The sequence below is a fragment of the Alligator sinensis genome, unplaced genomic scaffold (assembly GCF_000455745.1).
Source record: "Alligator sinensis unplaced genomic scaffold, ASM45574v1 scaffold292_1, whole genome shotgun sequence".
NCBI classification, from domain to species: Eukaryota; Metazoa; Chordata; order Crocodylia; family Alligatoridae; genus Alligator; species Alligator sinensis.
The window spans coordinates 655,795-677,178 of NW_005842509.1; the positions used below are offsets into that span (position 1 = coordinate 655,795).

Sequence of the window (21,384 nt, forward strand, 5' to 3'; positions counted from 1 at the left end):
GTCCCTGACTGCTCAGGATGGCAAGTCTAAGGCAAGTGAATGTTATGTTAACCAGGTCACTGTTTACAGGAACTGGTGTGACTTACCCATGTTAGCACAGTGGACCATGTGGCTTTTTTTTTTTTTTTTTTTTTTTTTTTTTACTTCTGTAATGAGCAGGTTGTGAATGTTTGTGGAAATAACTATTTTTGGAATAATTTCATGGACTGCATTCACTTCAAGTCTGTATTTTTATTATTTGTGGTGACACCAAAACCATTGCCGTGGGGTTCAGTATAGCTTTTTATGAACATAGCCGTAGATTTAAACTGTTGGAGAAAAGGAGTCAAGCTAACCTGAGACAAAGCAAACTGCAGTGGCTTATTTTCTAATCTAGAGCAACCAGTTGCCCATTTTGTGTTTCTGATTCTTAGCAGAAGTTTTATACAGAGCCAAAAGTTATGCAGTATAACTTTAAGCTGGCAACAACTGGGTTCAGCCTAACTTCCAGGGAAGAACAATTCCACAGTCAAGGGTCACAAATGTAATGAGTATCCCTGTGCTCCTTACACATCCCAAGTTACCCCAAACATGTAAGGATATGAGACTGGGGTCATGGATGGCAATAAAATTCAGTACACAGACTTGTCAATACTAGGAAAATATTTGTAATAAGTACCTGCGTACTGGACCAGTTTTAAGCCCCAGTCATTCATTGTATCCACATTAGACATGATAAATCCATTTAAGTTCCATTAACAATTTGCTCCCCTCATACAAGTACTAAAGCAGGGGTGTCAAACGTACATGCGCATATGCCTGATCCTGCCTGCAGAACTGATGTATCCAGCCCTTTGTACTGCCAACAGGCCACCAAAAGCTGATGGGTGTGGCTAGGGTGGGGGGGCAGGGGAGTGCCTCCCCCTCAAGGGTCCTTGGCCCCTGGTAGACATTACAATCAATGGCAGGAGGGCAAGCAAGAGGGTGGCTTGGCCCTCAGCCCACGACTCCTTGGCTGCCAACCCTGCTGCTGCCATCACCTTATGCCCCATGACCTGTGCTGAACTCACCACTGAGTACTTCATGCTAGAGCTACTGCCCCATTGGCAGGACCATCTTGAGCTCCAGTGTGATGCACACAGCAGGAGGTGGAGTCGCTGCTGCTGCCACCATCACCAGAATTACCCTGTGCTCTGGTGTAGACCCAGCACACAAGGAGCCCCACGGGCTGGATCTAGCCTGGGGCAAGAGTTGAGTTTGATACCTGTGTAGTAAACAGTATCTTGCACTATCTGGTCAGCACCCAGAAACAGTATATTTGTGAGAGCTTCTGAAAAACTACTGGAGTGCCCTGGGACAATGGTGAGTGGATTAACTGAACTGTTTCAGCTAATTTGAAGAGGTTTATTATTGCACCAAAATGATTCAGGGTAAATTCTTTTTCTTTTTTTTTCAGGCCAATATTTAGCCCAGAAAAAAAATCATAAGGTGATGATGGGAGTCTTGCCAGACTAACTTGAACGGGACCATGATTTTTTTTTTTATATGTTTGTCTTGTAACCCTAGCTGCGGTACTGTCTGCGGCCATATCCGGATTCAAGGTCATGTGCTGTCAAATGGCCTCAGTCAACCTCCCAGCCCCTAAGGCTGGGGCCACCTCTCTATGGAGTACTTTCTTGTGGTTTCCCCACACACTGGAGTACATACAGTCTAACTATCTACACTGTTTATTTACAAAACAGTCCACATATGAATGAGATTAATAACAGAACAGGATATCAATAATCTGATTGTTGAAGGCAGGTATCAATTAACTAAAACACTATACAAACTGAATCAAGGACACCCTCAGTACAATTCCCCAGTTTAAGCCTTGAGACTCCAGTGAATTTCAGTAGGAGCACACAGGGTTAGCACAAACATCAGCTCTCCTTCACACTGGCAACACAATACAATAACCATGGCTGGTGTTGCTGCTTTGAAAGTCGTGCTCTCTGCTAGAGCCTCCATGGGGAAGAGCAGCTCTCCTCTACTCCAGCTGTCTGTGGTATCTTACCACTCTTTTTTTTTTTTTTCCTCTACATGTGTCCCTCTGCCTCACAGAGGTGGGGGGAAAAGGATACCAGGTTATCTTCTCCCTGTCACTAAGGGCAAGTTCACTTCACAGGCATGCTGCAGGATGGTTCCTCCCCAAGCTCTGTGGTCCCGGGCTCCTTTCCTTCTCTGAGCCTGGCTGAGTTCCCTCCCCTGCAAGTAACAACTTTCTGCAGACTTTCCTGCTCTGACTTTGCAGGGATCCTGAGCCCTGCTGCAAATGGAGCAGCAGTTACAGTTTGATTTTTATGCTGTCCTTCCCAACAAAGACTCCAGCCAGCTTGCAATAAGAGGACAAAATAACTTTATAAAACAGGAGTGCAACAAAAAACAAAACAATTTAAAAGACAACTAGATTATCCATGTTAAACAAACTTCCTGAACAATATCTCAGCTTAACTTCATCTGCTAAAGACCTGCCCAAATAGAAAGATCTTGCATCACTTCTGAAAGATGCTCACTCTCCAGTAGGCTGCAAGAGGGAGGGAGTCCCAGAGCTGAGGAGTAACTGCCAAGAACAAACTTCCATGTTTCACCAAGCAGCCCTGGTGTACTGATGGTACTTGCAGGAAGTTGTTCCTAGTTCACCTTGGGGCTCATGATGGGGCATAAGGGAGAAATACAAGCAATTGATAAGGAGAGGAGGAGGGGACATAATTCCCCTCAACTCCCCCAGGCCATGGGGGAGGGGGAGGGGGAGGGGGAAGAGGAAGAGGCTGGGCTGGTCCCTTGCCACGTGTAAGCTCAGCAGGACCAGACTGAGAGGTGGGAGGTGTTGGTAAAGACCTAGCACAATCGTCACATGCATGTGCTGGAGACAGAAGAACAGGAGAGGGTCACAGACAGCTTGAGCTTGTGTGACCCCAAAAAAGCAGAGCACTACACTTGCGTTATAAAGCAGAACCTGTAAAAGGTGGGAGATGGGAATACCTAAGCAAGGACTTTCTGAATACCTGGCTGTAAGGAGATGCTCTGCCCTCAGAATTATATAAGACTTGTGCAAGGCTTTCTCTTGTCTTTTTGGTTTATTACCTTCCATTTTAAGTTAGACTTAGTTCTGTGTGTTCCCACTGTGTTCCACTGGACTTTATCTTAGGTTAGGCAAAGACTTTTGGCTATTTTTGTGTGCTTGAGGTTGCAAATTGTTGTGTCTAATACATGCTCACTTCAGAGAGGACTATTCTTGTTCAAGCTTTTTTGAATTCAGTGCCACTTCCCCCCCCCCCCCCCCCCCCTCTTTTTTTTTTTTGTTGTTGTTGTTTTTGTTTGGGTTTTTTTACCTGTGCCCACACATCCCTCCTGTTTGAGCAGGGATCCTTGTGGTTGCCTTTGAACTTCAGCCTGTGGAAAGGAGTATTATAAAGCCATCAAGGCTTACTCTGTCCCCAAGGGAGGGAAGAGAACACTGCATAGCTGTAAATTTTAGAGGGGCTTTGGAGACTGGGCCTAGCAGCTGGAAAACTGACAAACCTGCTGTCTGACTATTCCCTTAGTCTCTGTGTATTTGCTGTACTAATGAAGAAATTCTGCAAGCTTCAGGTCTTCAAGAGTTGAAAATGTACAGGGCTGTTTTGGCTTCTCACTTAAGTCAGAAATAAGAGCTGCACTGATATAAATTAAGGGAATTCTTCAGTAATTACTCTTATTCAGCTTGGACAGGGTGTATCAGATCACTAGAGGATGTAAAATGTACTGACTGGAAGTTGATCTTGGGCAACAGTCTGGCCCAGTGCATTATAGGCACATTTCACTAAACCTATTGCTGCTGTTAGAAAATATTGTTGGAAAATCAATGTGACCTTTGTATGACCTTTGGTCAATGCTGGCTGATGCAACCTTGCAGTAAGATTGCCATGATCTGTCAATATAGGCGGGCAAACAAGGTGATTGGGCCCAACCATGTGGGGTGAGCAAAGCCAAGCCATCTTGGTGATTTCCTCTGAGTTTTGCGCATGCGTTATGAAGGAGCTTATGTAACTAAAGTTTATAAATTTGTGTTGAGTTGCAGTCGGGGTCTCTCTGCCCTTATGAGGACAGGGGGCCTTCGGCCGAATAAACTGAAAAGACCACACCCTCGTCTCCTGCTTATTCGAGTCTCAGCTGGGAAACGAGCCCTGCTTGGGTTAAGAGAGTCTGCAGGTGTTCCCTTACCAGATTGGGAGCCTGATCAGACAATTTCTCTTACACTGCACAGTTAGGTTATAGTGGTTCACCTGCAAATGTACTAAATGATGCAGTCAGAATAAGCGATAGGCAGGGGATGGAGGGGAAGGTGGTTCTACAGAACCCTTTGGTCAATTCTGCCACCTTTTCAATGGAAAGGCTAAGGTGATTTCCCTGTCTCGGACAAAGTGGGCTTCCTATCCAAATGCTCTCTTTCCAAGACCATTTTCCCCCAGGCCTCATAAAAATGCTTTTAAAGGTGCATCTGTGCAGTTCAATGCAGGGTTGCATGGAGATGATCAGGCTAGCTCCAGTTAACTTTGGAACTGGAAGCAATAGAGCCCATGCTTCACTCAAGCTAATGAGAACCAGGATATATTAATCAGGGCAGGGTGCCATGCTCATACAGCTATAGCCCATGCGGCTATACTGTTCCTGGACATGAGCTATTCTAACTGCATGGTACTGCAGTGTGTTGTGTACACTTCCCCGTTCATTTGGTTCAGACCTATAAACAGTGCATGCCTTGGACATAGAGTGTAAATATTTCCTGTTAAGGGTTTGTTTGTCAGGAGATGGGACCTGCCATGTTGGTTGAGGCTATTTAAAAAAAAAAAAAGCCTTTCTACTTAATCATGAAGACAAACAAATAGACTTCCATGTCCCTAAATCCTCTTTGCAGCACTTGTGCTACTGGCTCAAGAAATTAATCATAAGTTTGAGAGGAATTTTCTATGGGAGCCCTTTGCTTGGAAGGGACACTGGAGCTCATGATTTAGGACTTAAGCCAGTCCCTATTGAAGATCAACATTAAGATTTCCTGTTAAGAGGAAGGTAGGGCTACTATCTATAAATTTACAGACGGTCAATAAAATATCGGGCTAAAAGCATCTGTCCATCCTTTCCTTCCTCTTTGTATGTCAAGATGCAGTGACAGAAGTGACACTTTTTTTCATGTGATCACCCTGTTGCATAAATTGCTAGTTTCGTTCCCCTGGAGGCCTTTCCCAAACACCTCAAGGAGCGGAGTCACACTCAGGCTGAGTCCATTACAAGTTTATTGATTGCGCAATCGGTCGACAGAGGGGTTGAGTAACCCAAAGCGGTGTCGACCCTCAGTCTTTGTCTAAGGGTCTTTTTATAGCTTACCTAAACTAAGAACTGTGACGTGTCTTACAACTATAGGCAGTTTTACACTTTTACCATTACGTCTAAGTTTCCACAGGATGTCAGGGCCTTTTAAGTTAGACCTAACTTATTATGGGATAGATGAAGGCGCATGCGTGTTGGGGAAGCTGTGGTAAACTCAATGTCCTTTAGTAACCCCTTATCTTTGTGTAATTCTAGGTCATTGAACAGGTGCGTGCGGGGGTGAAACTCTGTGTGAAGCTGTCCTTAACCTATATGCAGAAACTGTTAGCAAGCCATGTTGAATACAGAAGCATTTTGCAAAAATAAAGCATCATGTTTAACTTCAAGCCTTAGCTCTAAAATCTCATATTTTTTTCCTACACAGTGGAGCTATCTTGCAGGTAATTTTTTCCCCAACCCCCCCCCCCCCCCCCGGAAGTGCTCTACAGCCATGCCATGAAGAAATGCACAGCTGCAGAGCACTTTAAAAGTGGCTGATCATGCAACAAATTAACCCTCATTATGAGGGATCAGATGAAGGTACTCCAAAGCAGAGCACTTTCATCTAACTTTTGTTGATCCTTGCACAGAATCGGGGCTGGGCTAATACACCCCAGTGCTGTCTGCAGGAAGGGAGGGGGAGTGTGCTAAGGACTAGGGTTTGCCCAGCCTAAACTGGAGGGGAGCGGGTGGATTGGACCTCCCTCCCCGTCAGGCTGGGCGAGCCCCAGCCCACAGCACATTCCCCCTCCCTTACTGCAGACAATACCAGAGCTGAGGCGGGAGGGCAGGGTTGTGGGGGGAAGCTCCTCCACTGGATTTGCTCCAAGGCTAAGTACAAACAGGCAACATTCCTGAGGCTGAATCAATTCAGTTCAAGGCAGGTAAGTTTAAACTGCACAGATTAAGCTGAGGGGGGGGAAATAAATAGACATTAGTAGAGCTGTGCAAAATACCAGCATTCCATTTCAACGTTTTGACAAAACAGTATTCTGCTTTGAATTTTGTTTCAATTTGAAATGGTTGTTCTGTTCCGTTGAAACAGTTTTGCCGTTTTGACCCTGTTTCAATGTTACGCTCATAGGATATAATGGGGAAGGTCAAAACAGCCTATAACTTTATCAATTCTGTTCTGATTTGGATGAAACTTGCAGAAATGGTAGCCGCTTCTGAGGGCATGAAGCCTGCCAAGTTTCAAGGAGGTAGGTGCAGGAGGTTCAGGGAAACTGCACCCCAAAGTCTTGAAAGCAAAACTCATGTCACGTGTATGTGGTAAGCCACAGTGAGGTCAAAACTGCAGGCCTGCTAGCCCCTGCTGAGGCCACAAAGCCTACCAGCTTTACTTCCTCTTGCTGCTGCCTGCTAGACATCTGGGATTTTCAGTCCAAAACCGCAGCAGCAGAACTCCCAAGGGTTGCTCATCACTTTTTCCTGCTTCCAGGTGCCTCTGGGATCTGTAGACCACAGTCACAGCCAGCAGTAAGTTGTTTAGCAGGGCAGCTCTGTGCCCTGGGAAAGGGAAGTTTAACGCCCCTCCCTGCCCCCAGACCAGGGTTTGCCCCCACCCCTTCTCTGCTGGAGCAGACAGTCCAGCCCAGCCCAAGGTTGGAGAGCATGCTTGGAGACTGTGATTTAACTTAAACTAGGAAAGGGCCTGGGACAGAAGTTTCATAAACCAGTTTGGTCCAAATCAGTTAAGTCTGATGCTACATTCAACCAGGTCTATCTTAAACCACTCTCAGCCATCTTGAAATTGGTTTATGTACACTGAACTTCTGTTGTTACAGGTGTGATGGGCTAGCTGGCAGTGACCTAGCCCAGGGGTTTTGAAAGGGCAAAAGATGTTTGGAGGACTTGGGATTCCCTTTCGTCACCAATCTGGTAATGATTTGACCCAGAGGTTTTGAAGGGGTAAAAGATGATTGGAGGACTTGGGATTCCCTTTCCTCACCAATCAGGCCCCAGAGACTCACCCCTCATGTCCCCTGATTGGCCCCTTGGGTCACCTGGAGGGGGATAAAAGGGGCAGCGCAGCTGACTTGGGGAAGAGACCAGCGAGGGACCACAAGGAAGGAGTTTCAAAGAGCTGGCAAGAGCTGAGCCAGCGGGGCAGGAGCAGTTGCCCCAGAAGAGCCTGAAGGAGTGGGACCTGCAGGCAGCAGTTGGACCCTCAGCAGCACAGTGTGTGGCCAGCAGGAGAGGCTTTCTGCTGGGCTCCAGGATCCCCTACGAGAAGCTGTGGCCAGCAGGAGAGGCTTCCCCACTCCAGCAAGGATCTGAGCAGTGACCTGAGAGGTTCCCAGCTTGGCTTCTAGCTCCTCCAATTGGAGATCCGGCAGCTTGACATGAGGCCAGGGCACCAGGAAGGTCAAGACCCCTAGCAGCTTGGAATAGTACCAGTACTGGTGGCTGTGTGGTAGTGTTTCTGCCTACCACATGGGAGATCTGAGTTTAAGTCCTAGCTTTGGTGACTTGGAGTGAGTGAGCTAACAAGGAAAAATTCCTCTTGCAGTAAAAAGGGGCCATTGTGTTTTCTCCCCTTCCAGGTACCTAGGCCCTATATTTCTTTTTCCTTTGACATTTTGTATTTTGTGCCTTTTTTTATATTTTCCCCAACCAGTATTGTTTGCTCTGCTGTTTGTGTTTTATATTTTGTTAACCCTGTCTTTTGTCAATGATTGTAAGTGTCTAACCTTTGTTGAATCCTGCCCCCTTGGGGCATTGTAGTGTCCACTATACCCCCTGATTATGCCTGTTATGTTCCCAGTATTGTTCCCTCATTAAAAGGTATCTGGTTAAGTCCCCATTGGTGATCTGGCTCTGCTCTATAGGGGGAGGAGAGTCCCTACACCTCCCACAGCACTTATGCACCTGCTTTGATCCCTTCAATTGGAGAGGGGGTACCTTTTGGAGTACTGCCCAGGTTATACAGGTTTAAACTGTTTTAAGTCATAAGTTTATGTGTAACTTCTGTTTCTAGCCCAAAGGGGATCTCACTCCCACACCCATGGAGCTCAATCCCTGACTCCCCAGCTCCAGCACTTCAATTTCTGTGAAGCACCATGAATTAGAACAGGGAGCTACATGTCTGTCAGCTCCCAAGTTTAGTAGAATTCACAGATTTGTTGGAATCTGACATGGCATGCCATAAGCCCATCTGCTATGGTCTCAAACTTGCAAACTCTGGGCTGTCAACCATGTGCCTTAGTGCCCATGCTACCCCAGGCTCTTACTTGTCCATAAAAATTTCAGCCATCTACCAAAAAAAAAAAATGCAGCTGGAGCTGACTAAAGCTCCATAGTGGGAAAACAGCCAGACACAGTGTTGAAGCACATACAGAGCACAGCAACATCACCTGGTATCTGAGCAAGAGAGGAGCACCCTGCAGGGAGCTCTTATCCAAGGCTTTGTAGACCCCTCCCCACTAGCCATGTGATTTTGCTGCTTCTGAGACCCATCAGTTGCCTATAGCACTTCTGCATTGCAAATAGGCTTCATCGGGGGGGTCTCTGTTGGGACAGGGGGAGCAGGGCTGGCGGGAGTAAGGCTTGGGGGAGGGAGATCCAGTACACAAAGAAGGCAGCCCTCGTGCTCCTCCAGGGTCTGGCCAAACACAATGACATCATCCAAGTACACTAATACCTGGGTCAGGTGCATATCCCCAACCACTTTTTCCATGAGCCTCTGGAAGGTAGCTGGGGCACCTGAGATGCCTTAGGGCATGCTTTCAAATCGGTAAAATCCCAGAGGATAAATGAAAGCTGTTTTCTCCTTATCAGCTTCCCTCAGAGAAATCTGATAATAACCACTATGCAGGTCAAGTACAGAAAACCACTTGCTGCCTACCAGACAATCCAGGGCTTCCTGTACTCGCAGGACTGTGTACTGGTCCATCACAGTGCATGCATTTAAGGGGCGGTAGTCAATGCACGTTCTCGGACCACCATTCTTTGTCCTACAATGACTATGGGAGAGGCATAAGGGTTCTTCGATCCCGTGATAATCTTGTGATCCAGCAACTATTGCAAGTGGCACCTGACCTCCCCCATCTCGGCTAATGGATTGCGGCAAGATCTCTCGTGGAAAGGACGTGGGTCGCTAAGGTGGATCTGATGCTCGACACCCTTAGCATCCCCCACATCCCCTCATGCAGGGAAAAAAACATTAGATCTGTTCTGCAGTTTCTCTCGGAGCCAGGCCTTCCATGCCTCAGGCACAGGGGAGTCCCCCCCCCGCAAAAAATCTTTTGGAGTCGACAAGTGGGGAGTCACCTTATGGCATCCAGCCTACCACTTCAGCTATCCTTACAGTAGCCACCTTTTGCCCCGGGTGCACCTCAACATCCCCCATGGTGAGGTTGACCACAATAACATTAACTGGACTCTTGTTCAGACCTTGGGTTTCAAACACCCCTTCTGGAACCTTCAAATTCCCTGGTCCCCCTTTCCCAGGGTAGGTCTCTACCACTACCAACCCTGCTTGCTGGGGTCACTGTTCCCACTTACAAACTGTGGGCAGGGCCCACTGACCTTTCCTGAGGATCCTCTGAGGGGTAACCCCAGAGAATTCTAAGGTCCCCAGGACCTGGGAGCTAGTTCCCATACCCCTTTGTTCCCACCTGGCATAGGCACAGGGTATGCATTTTAAGCGGTTTCTGATAGCTTGGGCCCACCTGCTGCCTACAGTACTGGGCTAACACCTGGAATATGCTGGAGTTAGTCCCAATGATAAGAGAGGCTCCTTTCATCCACCCCAGATCAGGGCATACCAGTGCAACAGTGGATACCTCTTTCTCTATCCCAGCTGTAAAACCGAGAGGGCTATTTTTACGTCCAGCCAATTTGAGATCCCTAATGAGGGGTAGACTACAGCGGGCCCCTGATTGTACTTGCCGGAGCCTTGTACGGTCAACTTCAGTCACATTGAGGGCCCCTTGGGCCACCACCTGCTGTAACACCTGTTCTAGTCGAAGAAGGTATGAGGAAACAGCCTCGCCCTTGGGCTGGAAGGTGCTGAGTAGTTCATAATAGACCCCTCCACCCTGGGTGGATCATCTGAACACATCTTGCAGTGTCTGGAGGCACTGTTGAGTGGTAATGCTGGCGTTCTGGAACTTGGCTGTCCTGATTACCCCAAATGCCGGTTCTCACAGCACATCCAGAAGATGACGACGTTTTTCTTCATCCAGTATTTGCCATGTCATGAGAGTCTCTTGTACATGGGCAGCCCAGGATTCAAAGCCCTCCTCTCTGGTGGGGACTGGGAGGTTCCCAGAAAAGTTTCTTAGTCTTTTATATGCAGCCTGGTCATCAAAGCAGCTGGCCAGCTCCCTAAGGACCTGCTGCATAGCCATAGCCCATTCCTGGGTGATGCTGCTTGAGGCTGTTGCCCCACTGGTTCCTGGGAGTTCCCTGACATCATCTCTTCCTGGTGCATGGGACATGTTTTCTCCTTGCTTTACTCTATAGGGGTATAGAGCTCTTCACAAAATTAAAAACCTGCCAATAAAATCCTGTGTGAGCCCCCAAAATGTAGCCCAGGTGTACACGGGTTTATACTTTCCTCTCCAATTGAGGGAGTTATTGGCAGGGCTGTGTGCTCTGGAGGGACACAACAGCTCAGTGGCCGCCTCCTATTGTGGGAGTGGGAGACGCTCCAGCTACTCGATGGGGTGCTACATTCCAAGGTGCAGGACGTCGAAGGGAAGAAGGTGTTTGGCAGCTGGTTCTTTCTCAAAGGCATTGGGCCTTGGCTCTTAAGGCCCTGCATGATGACTTTGGGCACCTGGGAATGGAGCGTATATTGGCTTTAGCTCAGGAGAGGTTTTTCTGGCCAAGAATGGCTAAGGACATAAAAACCAAGTACCTTGCATGCGACCGGTGTGTAAAATGTCTACAAAAACTGCTTATTTGCATACTATACAGAGCTCCCAGCCTATGGAGTTGGTATGTATGGACTTTCTTTCTATTGAGTGAGAGGGGAATCAGAAAGGAACTATATTAGTAGTAACTGATCACTTCACCTGGTATGCACAGGCTTTTCCCACCTGGGACCAAACCACACAAACGGTAGCCAAAGTACTTTGGGAAAAATATTTTTCAGTGTTTGGGTTGCCAGCGCAGATTCATTCTGACCAGCGGCGGGATTTTGAAAGCAAATTATTGCTGGAAGTGCTGACTGTTGCAGGGATCCAAAAGTCCCGAACCACCCCGTACCATCCTCAAGGGGATCCTCAGCCTGAGCAGTTCAACCGCACCTTGCTAAATATGCTAGGTACACTCCAGCAAGAACAAAAAGTCACATGGAGCCAGCATACATCTTATTTGGTGCATGCCTATAACTCTACCCAAAACGACGCCATGGGGTTTTCAGCCTGTATCTCCTAATGTTTGGCCGACAGCCCCAGCTGCCCATCGACTTGTGCTTTGAAGTGGAGAGAGCTTATGGGCAGCACCTAACCCATGGGCAGTACACCCAGCAAGTGAAGGACTGGCTGTGGCGTGCCTACCATTTGGCGGCTGACACCGCAGGGAGGAATCAGCAGTGCCATAAAAGGAACTATGATGCTCACGTCCAGGGGCAGGGACTACACCCCGGAGATTGGGTACTTCTGAGGAGCCTAGGGTTAACTGGGAAACATAAAATTGCTGACAGGTGGAGAGCAGAACCCTACACCATGGTCCTGCAGATGGGGAATCTCCCTGTGTATGAAATTGCCCCAGAGGTTGGGCCCAGGCACAGACAGCTTGTGCACAGAAACCTCCTATTGCCCGTGGGGGAGCTGGTGGGGCCTTGACCTCCTGAGAGGGAGCCCCCACAACAGCGCATCGACCCCTGAGCTGAGGGAGGCCACCTGAGAGGAACCCCACACCTATGGCATCCCCGGAAGAGTCGGATTCAGACTCGAATTTTGACGGATAGTATCCTTCAGAGTTCCACCCCATCTTGGGGACCTCCATCTGGGAAGGTGAGCCGAATTAGGGAGCTGATGTTCATGAAACTTCACCTGCAGGGGCTGCCAGAGAGGGCGACTTACCTGCCTGCTGTAATGGACAGACAGCCTCACCGCTTCCCTCCACCAGTAGAGGGGAACCCAGGAGTGAGATAAGGCTTACATCCCCTGGGCCTTCATGGAGCCCCGAGCAAGACAGCACTCCTCACCCCAGGTGTGACAGATGGCCCATAAGGCGGTTTACGTATGATGCCCCCGGGGTGCCCGGAGTGGTGCCCATCTCTGCTCTGTGGACCCACTAATCATTGGGCTCATGTTCACCCTTCACCGGGGACAGTGAAGGTTCCTTTCAGAGCTTGGGTTGAACCCCAGGCTTGAATCCTGTTGTTTTGATTGGTGGAACCCATCCACCAATCAGGCAGCAAGAGAAATAATATCACACCCCTTTCCTGAGGGGAGGGGGAGAAGAGCTCCCTCAGACCTGTTTGAAGACTGCAAACTGACAGGTCTGGAAGACTTCAGGGGTGGAGCCCTGGAGAATATAAAAGGAGCTGCATGGCCAGCACAAGTGGCAGATGCATCAGGGACTGAGAAGAGAGAAAAGTGGGGCTTAAAATTACTGAGGATAGCTGCTGAACAGGGTGAAGCAGTAGCTCAGGAAGAGCCCCTGAAGACTTCTATCAGTGGGGAGCGGGGGACGGCTCCAGCAGGTAGGTTCTCGGTGCGCAGCATGACACATGGCGTCCAGACCCTGGGAGCTGCATGAGGTGGCTCGGGTCTGCAACCTCTGGCGTGTGACCAAGGCACAGTGCACAGGCCGGTGCATGGAGCAGGATCTTTGGAGGCCCTGGGGTGGCTCAGGTCCTCAACCCCTGGAACAAGGCTGGGAGCTCAGTGCAGGAGGTGCTGCATGGAGAGTGAGAGACCCTGGGAGCTGCTTAAGGTGGCTCGGGTCTACAGCTGCTGACACAGGGCAGCAGCTTAGTGCAGATGGCTCAGCCCAGAGAGTCTGGGAACAGACTAAACCCCGGTGCTGCACAAGGCTGTCCAGGCCTCCAACCCCTAGCACAAGGTGAAGCATCCACTATACACAATGGTGCCTGTGGCCCTAAGCCAGGATGGCAGCAGCAAAGTCAGGCGGCAGGAAAACCCAGCAGGGACAGAGCTTGACCTGGAGAACAAGAGGCAACCCTCCAGGACTGCAGAGTAGTAGTAAGTTACCCTGGAGAGAGGGTCCCCACAGGGGAGGCCCGCCCCCCACCCCCCTCCAAACTGGATGTGGTATATCTGTGTGTGTGTGTGTGTGTGTGTGTGTGTGTATTTGTATACGTATATTAATTATAGGGTTTATTGTTTTGTAAACTTGTACATAGATTTTATATATATCCTTACTCTTTAATGGTTTTGTTGTGATAATAAATCTGTATATAGTAAGTAATTGATTGACAGGACCTGACTCTATAGGGGACAGAGGCAGCCGCTGGGCTGTTGTGTCCCTCCACAGCACACTGCCTGCCATCAATTCTCTCAATTGGAGAGGGAAGTACAAACCTGTGTACACCCAGGCTACAATAGCAACTGTGTTTTTAAAGAGAATAAAGATTGTATGCATGCATTCTCTATTGTGGGTGAGTACACCTTAGCATGGCACTGCTGTTATTCTTATGGGTGTGTAATGCAGGACTCCAGTTCATTGTAGTTGGCCTTGTACAGTCATGCAGAAAGAAAATCCCAAATTGTCTAGCATGCTTTAATTTCCCCACAAATCCATCCACCCAGAGCCCCCACCTTTAAAGGTACATGGATTTGTTTTTTTGGTTCTTACTAAAAGTAGAAAAGCTTTGACGATCCCACATAGAATTGCCCTCGTTGTATCTTTCAAATCAATATTATAAACTGTTACAACATGCTACAGATCCTACCATCCATAGATCAACCCAGGATCTGGTACCCTCTACAGATGAATACTGCGCTCCTGTCTGGTGCCAAAGCCCTTGCACTCATCATGTCAACACACAGGTGAATGCAGCCATGCAAGTAATGGAAGGGAGGCCAGGGACAGCTTCCCTGAGCCTGGGGACTTCCAGCAAGCCGATGCATGGAGGGGTTTTCATGGCAGGACACAGGGAAAACAGTCAGTGCTAGATCAGTGAATTTGCACCTTCAGGGTTTCCCTGACCCCTTCTCAAAGCTTGTCCACCCCTCCTCCAGGGCAAGCCTGGGAGAACTACCAGCAGGGATGCACTGCCTGATGGCTACTATTCTGTGCACTCTGACTATCAGAAATGAGGCACAGTAGTTGCCTTAAAGCAGCCCTATGTCCTTGCACCACTCTCAGACTGTTTTTCTGGTGCCTGCTGAGGGCTGCTCTAAACTGTTTACATGGCTTCAGTTCTAGGATCCGGTAGGGGAAGAATAGGAGCAAGTGAGTGAGGTGTGCTTCCCAGTAGGACTCGCGTACACATGCACACACAGCCTGGAGGCAGTGTAGACAAGATTCCTTCATCTCTCCACCCTATTCCTGCTTCAGTGTACAGTGTAAACCTCTATCTGTATGCTTGGTGGGAGGGAAGATTTGACTCTTGCTAATTTAAGATCTCGATAAAAAATTTAAAACACTTTTCAAACCAACTTTTTGGTCACTTTCAAGGCAGGCCAAAGTGCAGCATATTTGTGTGCTCCTAGGAGCTCATTTATAAAAAGAGCTAACAAAAAGGAAAAGCAAAGCCCTCAGAGTTCTGGCTGCATACCAAAATAGCCAGTTGCAGCAGTGGGGGGTGAGGAGTAATGCAATATGGAATGCCTAGAGGACTGACCAGACCTGTATGATGGTATGCCAACTTTGCAGCCCCAGGAAATGGCACAAGAAACATGGGGGAGTTTTCCTTTTTATACAGAAAATCATAGGGCAGGGATCAGCAACCCCCAACATGCTTGCCAGAGCATGGCACGCAAGGCCATTTTGTTTAGCATGCTGCCACTGGCTCGGGCTCTGGGCAGCTGCTGCCAGCCTGGAGCCTCAGCTGCTTCCAGCAGGTGGCTGGGAGGCTGCAAGCCCTGCTGCAAGCAGCCTGGGCTCCATGGCTGGCAGCAGCTACCCAGAGCCTGAGCCAGCTGCAGCTGGGAGGCTGCAAACAGCTGCACTGGACTCTGGAGCTGCATGCATGCTTCAGAGCGGACAGCAGGAGAGAGGCCTGAGGCAGCACAACCCCGGCCCCTCCTCTGCCATCCGCTCTGAGGTGCTCATGCAGTTGCCACCAGCATGGACCTGATGCCAGGGCTCTGGACCCCAGTGCAGCTGTTTGCAGCCTCCCAGCTGCAGCCAGCCCAGGCTCTCCATAGCTGCTGCCAGCCATGGAGCCCATGCATACCACATGAGCCACAGTAATGTAAGCCAAGGGCTCCCTGGGGTATCGCCCTTACTGTGTTGCTCCACCTCATTCAGGCAACCTCCCCCATCATTCCACTTGCATGCTGACAACACCCCCACTACCCTCTGCTGTACACATTGGCTAGAGACAGACATTCAAATAGCCCAAGCCTGAATTGATTCAGTCTTTACAGATTAGTCTAACCTGCAGAGATTGAACTGATTTGAAAATGAATAGACATTCACTTTTGAATCTGGAAATGTGGGCACATGCCTGAAGTGGCTCAGGCTAGAAGCTTGTGGGGCGGGGTGCTAAAGCAAGCCCTCTCTTCCCTTCAACAGTGCTGACCTGAGGGTGGGGGGAGGGGTGGCCAGGCCCCAGCAGGCTGCTATGATTATGGAGGGATTTAAACCCCGACCCTGGCCTGCATAGTCCACAACTGGGGTATGCCTGGAGGGGGAGGAGGAAGCAGTCCTCACCAGGCTTTTTCCCCTCCACTTGCCACTCAAGGGGCAGGGAGTGTTGCCAGCCCCCAGCCCCCAGCTAGCACTCTGAGGCAAGGACAGGAGGGGGAGGGAGGATTGTTTGTGTGGATTGTATGCATCTGTTGATGATACTGAGCTTTTCAATTTCCCTGACCCTGCTTTTTCATACTGACAGGCACCGCATTCATTGCAGACCAGGTCATTTCTTACACCTCTCTCTGTCCCCTCTTGAACACTGACAGATTGCAGCCAGCAGGGAGCTTATCAGAATACAAAGCTTATCAACCCATCAAGCCCTACAAAAGAAAACAAATGCATCTCTCTCATTGGTTTCAAGCTCTTCTTATCTGCAGGGTGCATTTGTTTGCAAAACACTAGTTTCTAGCCCTAAGCAGACACTGTTTTGTCTGCCTTTGTTTACATTGCAATTGCACACACACACACACACACACACACACACACACACACCCTCCCCTCTCTCAGCATTAGCTAATCTGGGGAGGCGAGGGGTATGGCCAGATGCTGGCTGGGGTCTGTGCCACACACTTACCAAAACAATGGTAAGAAAATGGACATAATGGCAGTCAACTGGGTGTTGTATATTAATAAATAGAGGCCCCTGGGGCCCCTGCCATGGGAGGTGGGGATCCCTGCTTGAGCAGCAAGGGAGGGGTGGTGGTCAGGGGGACTCTGCAGCCCCCCACCTCCTTCTCAGCCAGCTGGAACTCTGGCTGGGGAGGAGAGTGGCAGGGCCAGCCCTGCTCTATGGAGCAAACAGCCCAGCCCAGGGCTGAAAAGTATGCTGGGATGTGGGGGACTCTGATTTAATTTAAACCAAGAAGTGGTCTGGGACAGAAGTTCCATAAACCAGCTTGACCCAAATCAGCTAAACATGGTTGAATGTAATATCCGACTTATCTCATACCAGTTTAGACATTTTGAAACTGGTTTATGTGCACTAAACTTCTGTTCTGTTACAGCTTTAAACCAATTTCTGATAACTTAAATTGGTTTATTTGTAACTTCTGTCCCTAGCCATTGACATCCCTTTCCTGCTTTAGTGTGCATGCAGGCAGCCCTTGCTCCATCGTACCACTGCACGCATGGGTGGGCAGGCAGCTGTGCCCCTTACACTGTGCACCCAAGGGGATAGTACCCCCCACTGCTCCAGCATGCATCTGAGCAGCCATTCCACTGTACATGTACACAGGCAACTTCCCTTCCCCCTGCCCCAGTATGCCAGCCACAGGCTCCTGCACCACTCCCTCAGATAGGCACAGGAATCAAAAGCCAAAAGGAAACCCCAGAGATCTTGGCAGCTGCTACAGGCAGAGCAATAGAGTGAGCAGCACCTGGGTAAGAGCCCATAGGTCATGGATTAAACCCTTACAGGCCACATGCAGCCCACAGGCCACCAGCTGGACAGCCTCACTCTATCTCATCACTCTACAAAACTTGAGTTTGGATGAACAAGGGATGAAGGATTCAGCACATAGCAAACAAAAGGAAGATTTATGTTTTAGATTTCATTTCGCAAATTACACTCTGTTGCAGCAATTCCAGCTACTTCAAACCCTGTCAGACCCAGTTGTGCCAGCAAGCTGTTTTGTCAGGAGGCTGGCCTCAAAATACAACTGCCAAATTTCCCCCTCCCCCCCCTTTCTCCTAATAATTGCAGTGTGGATTTTCATGTAGGGTTTTTGGGTGGAGGAGTTGGGGATTTTTTTGGAAATAAATAAATAATCCCTTCCTCCTTTTACAAAATCTGTTCAGAGCAAGTGTATCCCAGGACACAAGGAATATTCCTTGCTCAATACCCAGAGGGTAAAGGCCTTTTTATGTTTGCATCATTAGGCTGTTAAGTTGCTCTTACAGAAATGCTGTGTAAATACTGGCTTGAGAAGAGCACAGGCTGCTATACCACATATGTTTATGGGGAAACAAATAAACCTGCCTTAAGTTTCTTTTAATGCACTTCCATTCTTGATGTATAGCTGCTGCTGTCTAAGCGTTTGAAGTAGTAGCAGTTTATTGCCATAAAGGCAGTAGATGATAATTCAACTTGCCTTCACTTTGGAAAATGATTGATTTTTGGGAAAGGATACATGTTTGCTCATAAAATCTTGGCAATGTTTTTGATGGAAGTACTTTGTTTTCTTAAGAACATTGGGAAAGTATTTGACTCTAATTGCATGTTAGATTGTGCTAGCAAAACAATGGTAAGAAAATGGACATAATGGCAGTCAAAACTAACTGCCTCCTACTGGGTGTTGCATATTAATAAATAGAGGAATCTGGTCATAACACAGCCCTCATCTAATGGATGCTAAGAAGAGAGAGAGAGACAGAGTTAGCTTAGAGCAACAGAGAGTAGGAAAGCCCAAGTGCAGAAACAGTGTGCTGAAATAGGTGCCCAATGTGACAGTGCACTATACACATGCCCGATGTCTGCTCTAACATGTTCTACTTAGAACATGTTGGAGCAGACTTGATTGATCGAGTCTGCTGGAGTGTGCTAATTAGCACGCTCCAGCTGCCTCATCATCACATGTATTCAGCATCCCCACTCTTCAAAATAGCAACAGGGGCATTTTAACTAAACCTCCATAGAGTGAGCTGTAGTTAAAGCACCCTACTGCTATTTTGAAGTGCAGGACACTGAATACAAGAGACACTTAGGGCACTTTAATTAGAGTGGCTTCCAAGAGTGGCTCTCAGAAGTCACTCTAATTAAAGTGCCCCTCTCCCTGAGCATGTGTAAAGACACCCATTAAACATTGACAGAAACCCAGTGTGCAATTTCTGTGCATTCTTTGCTACAGAAATTCTCTCTCTCTTTGTCTCTTTCTCTTTCTTTGTCTCACTTTTACTTACTATTCCTGCAGATCCTACCCTTCCAGGAACTTCTTATACTGTGGAGCCTTTTGTGTTGCCTCTAACTTACTGTGTCCAACAATCACACTTAAAAATAACCATGCGCAAGCCAACTGGCTCAAGCTGATCTTTATTTTGGTATCATAAATAATGTTTATTTCAAAAGTGCATGTCAAAGACAATCTAAGCATAATGATGTGAGGCCATAAAACAAATAAAGGGAATTTCAGGCATGAGAGTAAAACACCAGCAAAGGAATGTCTGTGGCTATGTCTGCACAGCAAAATGAATGCATTAATCCAGCATCTGCTAGCATACCTGGGTTAGATTCATCTAGCTAGCACAAAGAACAATAGCAATGACAATATAATGGCACAGGCTTTAGCATGGTTAGAAACCAGAGTTTATACCCAGGGTTCTTAGAGACCTTGTACTGTAGTGGCTGGTACATGCCACCGGCCTGGGCCACTGCTATTTGTTGCCCAGGCTAGCTACCCTGGATATGCTAGCACATGCAGTTCATTCTGTACTGCAATAACAGTCTGTTTGAAGGTAGTGTTTTCAGCTGGACCTGTTTCTCAGCCATGTCAGCTCTTCTCTGATTATCCATTATGGAGAAGTTACAAAGTTATTCATACTTTCTTTATTAGAGCTCAGTGCCTTCCTACTGCACAATCGCAAGACGAGGCTTCTGTCATCTGGAGTTCATCATGAAGTTCATACCAAAGACTTGGGTCCTTCCATGTGTTTAGTTCAAATCAGCTCCTGCTAACATCAGATAGTTACACTTGGCTATAACAAGAAGTGGCATGATTAGAGGTAGCAGTGCACTGTAATTTGTTATTACATCTAGATGAGAGACGTGCCAGTAGATTTCAATCAGTATCGGGATCCTGCTGTGATAAGTACCAGACCAGGAAAATGTCATCCCTGCCCTTTAAAAAAGTAAAAAACTTACAATGGAATTAAGTTCAGAGGTGTAACAAGCAGGAAAGGGAAGAAATAGGATACAGATAACTGTGATAAGACTGCAGAGCTGGATGGTCCAGATTTAGAACCATCATGTTAAAAATCCCTAGTCAAATAATCTCCCCTGCATTCACTTACTCTCTTTCATTATTTTATCTAGCTATTGATTCTGTTTCCATTCCCAGCAGCTTCTAGGGCCCTACGATATGAATGTTCTCCTTTAAATAAACTGAAACCATTTCTAGAATCCCGTCAGATGATCAGTCCTAGCTCTTTGTGGAAACTTCCTGGTAAGACCCACGGGCCTGATAGCTCTTCCACTGTCTCTGCTGCTGTCTAGAAGTAGGAGGGGTGTGTGTTTGGGGGGGGGAGGGGAGTAGTGATGTCACTGAAAATGTCTGCTACAAGAGTGGAGAAAGCCCTCTGATGAAGTATAGTAGGGGGTTGTAAAGTTGTCACCAAGCTTCTCTGTTACTTCATACCCTATGCTGGTCGCTTCCATTGCTATCTCCTTGCCACCCCACAGTGCAGAGGCATAACTGGCCAGTTCTGCGCACAGTGTAGGAGCAGTAGCTAAAGCAAGAGTAGGCAACCCCCGACACACGTGCAGAACATGGCACACAAGGCCATTTTCCTTGGCATGTGTTGGGACCGGGGCCAGGGCGGGGAGGCAGTAGCTGTTGGCAGCCTCCCAACTGCAGCCGGCCCCAGCTCTGTATAGCTGCTGCCAGCCAGGAGCCTGGGCTGCTTCCAGCAGGTGGCTGGGAAGCGGCAAGCCCTGATGGGAGCAGCCCAGGCACCATGGCTGGCAGCAGCTACCCCAGAGCCATGGCCAGCTGCAGCCGACAGGCTACAAACATCTGCTGCCTCCCCGCCCCGGCCCCAATGGACACAGTGCCAGCACCTGCTACCTTCCTGGAGCCCAGGACCAGGGCTAGAGCCGGGGTGGGAGGGCAGCAGCTGTTGGCAGTCTCCCAGCTGCAGCCGGCCCCAGCTCTGGGTAGCTGCTGCCAGCCGGGAGCATGGGCTACTTCCAGCAGGCGGCTGGGAGGATGGAAGCCCTGCTGCAAGCTCCATGGCTATCAGCAGCTACACAGAACCTGGAACAGCTGCAAACAGCTGCTGCCACCCAGACCCAGCCCTGGGCTCCAGGGAGGCAACAGAGCCGGGAGCACAGTGTGTGCGACCCGAAGCGGCAAGAGGGGCCACACTGGGAAGCTGCCTGCTGCTGCAAGCTCTGTGCTGCCAGGTCACACTTCCCCTGTCTGCACGGGAGGAGCGTGGGCAGCACGTAGGGTTGTGCCCCTTGCTGCTGCCCCCGCCTGCAGGGGAAGTGTGGCCAGGGCAGCAGGTAGCTCTGAGTGG

The 21,384-nt window shown here is 48.6% G+C and overlaps 1 protein-coding gene and 1 long non-coding RNA gene across 3 annotated transcripts in view; one reads left to right on the forward strand and one right to left on the reverse strand.

Annotated features, from left to right (window-relative positions):
* The window catches only part of SCUBE1 (signal peptide, CUB domain and EGF like domain containing 1), a 356,000-nt gene that overhangs the window by 260,374 nt on the left and 74,242 nt on the right, over positions 1 to 21,384 (forward strand). The gene's annotated exons all lie outside the window — the stretch shown is intronic.
* LOC112551560 overlaps positions 19,173 to 21,384 on the reverse strand; it is a 31,771-nt gene continuing 29,559 nt past the window's right edge. For both annotated transcript variants that reach the window (XR_003095861.1, XR_003095862.1), the window contains one exon: positions 19,173 to 19,842. This is a non-coding gene — a long non-coding RNA (uncharacterized LOC112551560). The remainder of the gene's footprint in view (positions 19,843 to 21,384) is intronic.